This window comes from Strongylocentrotus purpuratus, unplaced genomic scaffold, assembly GCF_000002235.5.
Source record: "Strongylocentrotus purpuratus isolate Spur 01 unplaced genomic scaffold, Spur_5.0 spur5_scaffold_12, whole genome shotgun sequence".
In the NCBI taxonomy this organism is placed as follows: domain Eukaryota; kingdom Metazoa; phylum Echinodermata; class Echinoidea; order Camarodonta; family Strongylocentrotidae; genus Strongylocentrotus; species Strongylocentrotus purpuratus.
The window spans coordinates 32452581-32459656 of NW_022145597.1; the positions used below are offsets into that span (position 1 = coordinate 32452581).

General features: G+C 37.0%; 1 long non-coding RNA gene across 1 annotated transcript; it reads left to right on the forward strand.

Annotated features, from left to right (window-relative positions):
- Nucleotides 1-691: 691 nt before the first annotated feature.
- LOC100890282 lies at nt 692-6528 on the forward strand. Its single transcript, XR_004063621.1, has 6 exons — nt 692-809; nt 1042-1220; nt 2670-3069; nt 4216-4315; nt 5300-5486; nt 5753-6528. It is a non-coding gene; the product is annotated as a ZP domain-containing protein (long non-coding RNA).
- The last annotated feature ends 548 nt before the right edge of the window (nt 6529-7076 follow it).

Genomic DNA, 7076 nt, shown 5'->3' on the forward strand with positions numbered 1-7076 from the left:
GACATACATGACATATTCATAATTCTTGCAATGTATTCTACAGACTTTGATGTTGGCTGCAAAAGAGACATAGTACCTAATTTTAAGATAGTTTGAACACCTTCAAGTAGGGTTACGGTTATTTTTCTGTATATTGCGGATAAGCCTTCCGATAATATGCCAGATTGAGCCCTACTTAGCTGTGCTATTGATTCTCAATATTTCAAACACTTCTGTACAAAACTCAACTGATTTCACTAAAAAATCAGAACTTAAGTGACAATTGATGACACCTAAATAGCAGTAAATACAATTTTTTTAATTTACCGATGTTAGAAAGAATAATTTAAAAAATCAAATTGTAAGTCTACTGTAGTACTTGCCGATCAGCCAATTCGGCATGATTGTGTGCATTTGTGTATAATGAGTGTATTGACTATTCATATATTCAAATGCTGCCTATTAACGCGTAGTGCAGTGCTAGAGGTCAATACGCATTAGCATTGACTATCTATGCTTACCTGAGTGTACTTACATGTACCTTGATTTCTTTATCCTTATATGCTCATTACTCAGCCAGTAGTCTAGAGTCTATACATTTTCTACCAAAATTGTCACGGTTTGGCAAATGACATTTATTTGTAATTTTGAACATTCAGTGTAAGTTTTGTTTATTCTGTGAGAATTAATTTTCTTTTTTTCTAACCAGAATTCAAGTTTATCTTTAACTAAGGGTTGTTTCCGATTTGTTTCAGTTGGAGCGAACTGTGATGAGCAAGGTTCCTGCAAATGCCCAGCAGGATCTGCTGGCTTTCTGTGTCAGAAAAAGTGTAATTAGTATCTTGGAATATTTTTTATTAGTACGTACGTTAGAACGGATTCTTGTCACATCCTGATTTAGCCAGGATGTTTGAACAACCCGAATGCATGAACACACACGCACCCACACACCCATACGCACCCTAATACGGCAATCTTTGCTTCTGACACCTGAGATAAAATAAAAGGGTGAAGTAGGCCTAATTGACATTTTCTTTGCTCTTGACAATTCTCTTATACCAGTGACATCTGTTGTGTGTGGAAGTACTTCAATGACCGTCACCATAGCTAAACAGCTAGTCCCAGGTGACGCAGGTGCTGTTCATTTTCGAAACCATTCCTGCTCCGGTGTAAACAGCTCGACTAGCACTCATGAGATCACTCTCACTACAGAATACGATCAATGTGGCACCACCTTTGAGGTATGACTCCTTAAATGATAACCGTATGAATCACTCTTGTTACCATGGCTACCAATACCATTGGGTGTGCAGGATTTGTGAAGAGGGGGCTTAAACATAATATTTGGCTCGATCCAGTAGAGCCCAGCCCCTTACTGTGTGGGGTCCAGGGGCAGAGCCTCAATAATCATGTTTGATTTAAAGTTCGCTGCAACACGCATGACATGCTGGCTTGAATAAAATCTGTTTACCTTCATTCCAAATAATGATATATTTTATATTATTTTAAGTACTGATATTCAATGTCCCGAAATCAATCTTGCTCTTCATCCAATTCCACCGTGTTGTTGACGTTTCTGTGTCTTTTCATCTTCTTAAACTTGGGAAATGTCACATAACAGGGTAATAATAATGGTATTTGAAATCTTATTCCTCAACAATGGCACTTGACATTAATCAATCGAGAAAATTAAATTGAAGCACACAGAAGTAAACAAAAATTATTTCTCCATTTTATGGGTAGTATTTCATCTCATGGGCAGATGCAAATAATAAAGGGAGTTATTATCAACGATGTACATGTTTATTTTCATAAAATTGACATGATTTACTCGCCCTTTGCTAATTTCTTATGAAACAACAACTGAAAACATATTTTTACTCCTTTTTTAATTCCGGGCGTATTAATGTTAGGTCCTATCAATCTCGATTTTGTCATTTTATAATCTGGTATATTTTTGTCAAACTTTAAGGAAGAATCCCTATGTTTTTATTACAGAAATTGTATTAGCACTGATGAACGCACAATACCTACCTGTATATACAAATTTGAAGAAAATTGAGTATCAATTCTAACTCCGTCTATCCATATTATTGTGCTTACATAATATACTGCACTTGTCATTTAATATGCATTATACAACAATGTTTTCACGTCCAGGTCCCGGATTGCCAGTTAAAATCCTATTTATTTTGCCAACAGATATTTATTTATTGTTTCATACAGAGTAATACAGTCTTATTTCATATGAAATAACATTCAAAAATGGCAAGCGACGGCTGTCGCTAGGTGGTGGGAGGGGGGGGGGGGGGGGGGGGAGATGTCGGCTTTTATCATCATTGACTTTTAGGTATCTGGGCAAATGTGCCCCCAAACATTTTCATGCGTGGGGTGCTAATTAAGACCCTTTTCTTCTTCAACGAAACTGCCTATTATGTCTTGAAGGACGGTACGTGACTCTCAATTTATTCACTTTATAAATCATTGGTCTCTAAGGAGCATTCGTCTTTCCTGTCCCTTTTTTTTTTGGGGGGGGGGCGTGAGAGGGGCTTCAGCCCCCGAAGCCCCCGTCCCCCGGACACTCGTAATCACAGTTACAATGTTTACATTAGTATTTTATCGAACTCGATACTGGATTTTTTTTTTGGTAATAATACTATTTTATTTGTTATATCTTGGTGTCATTACAGGAGGATAACACAACTATTACTTTCTCGAATGAAATCACCTACGCCAAGCCTGGTTTGGAGGATGGTACAGTGATCACCCGTGCTTATCAAATGCAGGTTAAGGTTGAATGTTGCCTCAAGAAAGAGGAAATCGTCAGTGGGTCCTTCAACCCCAACTTGGTGAGATAGCCTTTAGCGACAAGGGCTCTGGTGACTTCAATCTGAGACTAGATAGGTTCCTGACAGATACTTTTGTTGAGCTGAATTCGTACGCCACCGCTGTTGTCTTGCAAGGAGATGACCTCTATTTTGCTGTGGGTCTTGAGTCCATATCAGATGTTGGTATGTTTATTGATCGCTGCTGGGCGACAACCACTCAAGACATGGATTCCAATGGACAATACTCTCTAATTGCTCTAGGTTAGTAGAACTATTCATGAGCCTTGTGAAATAAATCACGTAGTGATCATAAAGTGGTTCATTCACTTGACTCTTATACCAAGGGTTGGGGTCCTGATCCAAGGCCGGCATGTAGGTCTTTTGGCAGGATATTACTCCATATTTGCCACCCTCCACCCAGGTTTTAATGGGTAACTGGTTTACTGCTGGGTTAATAATAATTTCAAGGCCCTCAGGAGGATCGGCATTGATGCTGATGAGGCTTCTCGGCTTACTTCGTCCCATCGGGTGTTCACGTCGGGTCGGGTTGTCGGGTCCACAAACTTTCGTAAAAAGGTACCCTCATAATCACGAAAGGTTGTGTGCTTCATGTTGTCGTTTTACACAATTTTTTGTGAAAATATCCCCCAATATTCACTAAAGGTTGGGTAAATTGAATGCAAATAATCATATATTTTCACAGATGCTCTTTGAGAAAGGTATATACAGTACAGAATAGTACAATGAATATTAGTGGCAAAAATGTTCGGTCCTGACTGATCGCCAAACAAATACAAATAAGAGCAACAAATTTTGTGAAAAGAGATCAACAATAAAGAGGCGTCGATCGCTAGCCTTTTTTAAAACAAATATGTATCCCGTATTAACAGTTTTTGGGCAGAGTCATGAGTTTTCTTAGATTTGCTGTAGGTTTTTTAGAAAATATCTGGTAAACTGGACCCAACACTTTGGCGTTAATTGAGAGGAAAGTATATCACACAAGCATTATACCTGACCCTTGGGGAATTAGGAATGGATTTTTCACAGAAGTTTGTGTAACCCGAAGACTCAAGAGCTGATTGAACGAAATACGCCAGGCTTCTATAGGTAAACAAAATTACTATAAGTACTAGTAGTGGTAGTAGTACCAGTAGAAGTAGTAGTAATAGTAAAAAAAATTCTTGTTATCATTATAAGTATTATTATTATTAGAATTAGTAGTAATAGTAGTATTAGCAGTAGTAGTAGTAGTAGTAGTAGTAGTAGTAGTAGTAGTTATTGTTATTATCATTATTAATATTATTACTACCATTAATATTCTTCTTCAACGAGATTTCATGATTCCCTAGCCGTTCTCCCATGGCTATGACTCCTAACTCTAGTACTTTGTTTTCAATTGGTTCTACAGTTGCCCAGATGAAGGAACAGTTGATATCTATCGTCTCCTTGGATTGAATCGAGAAGGCTTTTCTTTCAAGGCATTTGCCTTTGTTGGAGATTACACTGAGGTAAAATATTTAATTGGCATGGAACTTATATACCTAATTGTATTACAACTTTGTTTGCCCATTTCATGAGTATATTTCAAGAAAGAAAAAACTGTAGAATCTCGGCCCACAGTTAAGTCATCTCTGCTCTGTCTCTTTGGGTTCAGTAATTACCTTAGTGTAAATAAATGGCAACTGTGTGCAACCCAGGTCTTGAACACATTCACTGAGCTCTATGGTATAAGATACAGAAACTTGAATCGTATTTTACTTTACATCATCTTTTTTTTAAAGTGCATACTTGAACAAGATTTTTTTGAAGGTTTTTTTTTCTTCGATCATAATTGCCCACCTTGAAGGAGAAATCCACCCTGATATTAAGTTGGTTTTAATAAAAGCAGAACATGAGAGATACAAATTAGTGAAAATTTGGGCAATAATCGGTTAAAAATAGGATAGTTGGAAACAAATATTGAAGTTGTCATCAGTGAAACACAAAAATGCAACACTGTAAGGCACCTTGCAAGCTCCTTTCCATTTTGCTCTATACATAGAATTTCATAAAACTTTCATTTTCTTAGTTATTGATGATAAAATAGATATGTTTCAAACAGGGTTTATATTAAAAAAACATATTTGCAATAATTATATTTAGGGTGAATGTACGGTTGAGAATTTCGAAAGATAATATAGATTTCAGAAGTTTTTTTAGTACAGGGCAAACGGGAGGGGACCTCAAAGATACGTCACAGAGAATCCAATTTATTTCTGATTGATGGCACCTTCAAAAGTTCATAACTTCCTTATTTTTAATTGGGTATTAATTCAAACTTTCACTGGCCTGTTTCTTTCTTTCATTCTTTTGCTTCGATCAAAACCAAATTAATATCAGGGCGGACTTCCCCTTTAAAAAGTAGGGAAACTTTAAAAGAACATGTGTTTGGTTGTTTAGATATTACTTTAAGAATGCATTGTAATGCATGCATAATCATATCTTTTCCTCAGGTGTACATTCACTGTTCAGTGAAGGTCTGTGGTGCCGCGAAGGCTCAATCGTTTCGAGACGCAGGATGCCCCTCAGAATCTCCACCTCCCGACCGCAAACGTCGATCTTCGTCCGTTATGTCCACTCAGACAATCAGTAATGGTCCGATTCATATCCGTCGCTCAACCAACAATATGGCTACTAATGGTATGTGCTAGTTTGTAACAACAATCATTTAAAAAACCTGGATATGGAACATTTTCCTCATAGATAACTATAAAGTGCACTCAGTTATGGTGATCCTTAACAGGATAAAATAAGGATTTGAATATCTGTAAAAATCAGCAGATGCTCACTTCAATTTCTACTAAAAGGTGGAGGGGATCATTTCCTATTCCCATGGATACGCATGCGGATATATCTAATCCACATTCATTTGTTCTATCATATTTGTTATTTGTCAATGACCACAGATCTGTCTTCCTACAACCCATTTGTGATGCTCCTCCTTGGAATGATAGCAACATTGGTTGCTATGGCGATCCTGATGGGTGTGGTCAAGCTTGTTCGTACCTCGACTGATATTGTCAACTATCAGCGAGTTCCTGTTAAATCGATGGAATGAAATTCGAAGGGATAACCATGCACTCCAAAAAGGGCCATATAATGGAAAATATTCTCATTCAAACAGCGCCCTTTACTACACCCAGCAACAGAAAAAAAGGGGGAAACTCTCTATTGTCAAAATCGTTCATATATACTGTCACTTAAATATAATACAATAATACAACTTTGTCTAGAATATGGTGTGCCTTTAATAAGGCTCTGTAATCGGCTTTCAATGCTTTAAAATGTACCTTCAGCCAGTGGTACATGAATACAATGTCCGAAACCATATTTATGCCAACGACATCCAGTTATACTGCGCATGTAATCCGAAGGTTCCCCAAAGCATCCACAATACATCGCGCAAATTACAACAGTGTATGTCTGATGTTCAGTCATGGATGTTAGCTAATACACTGAACCTTAATCAGGACAAGAAAGAATTCATGATTGCGGCATCTCCAAAGCACCATCAGCAGTTACAGCATGTCCATCTTAAGATTGATGATCATATCATCGATCACCTTCACCACATGTTCGCAAATTAGGTGTTACCTTTGACAAGCGTATGAATATGTCAGATCATGTTTCAAATTATTCATAATCTGTTGATTTGTACTTACGTAACCTCAGTAGAATAAGGAAGATCATAGAGATAAAGATTCTTCCCATGTAGTTGTAAGAACTCTTGTTTTGTCTCATCTAGATTATTGTAATTCACTACTCCGTGGTATATTGCTGAAAGATCTTACCCTATTTAGCCCGGGGGGGGGGCTTGAGAAGCCCCCCCCTCGACATTTTTCGCGATAATTTTTTAACGCAAGAAAATCTTGCACTGAAATTTTGTGACTTTTTTCTTTCGAGTCTTGCGCAACTTTTGAAAGAAATTTTTCGAAAATCGGACCTACCATTACAAAGTCACGTGTCCTTTTGTCTTCGCATGTCAGCCCGAAAATCGCTCATTTTTGTGATTTGTGTACAAAACATATGGAAATCTCATTTTTCAAATAAAGAGGTAAAACATTGGTTATTTGGTCTTGTTTAGATTTTAGGTGTTTATTTTGGGGTCAAAATAGTTGAATTATAGTTGGAAATGAAATAAAACAACAAAAACAATAAAATACATAAGTTAAAAAACAAAGAAATACATAAGAAATTATCAAAACAATAGATAACATAAGGAATAACCCT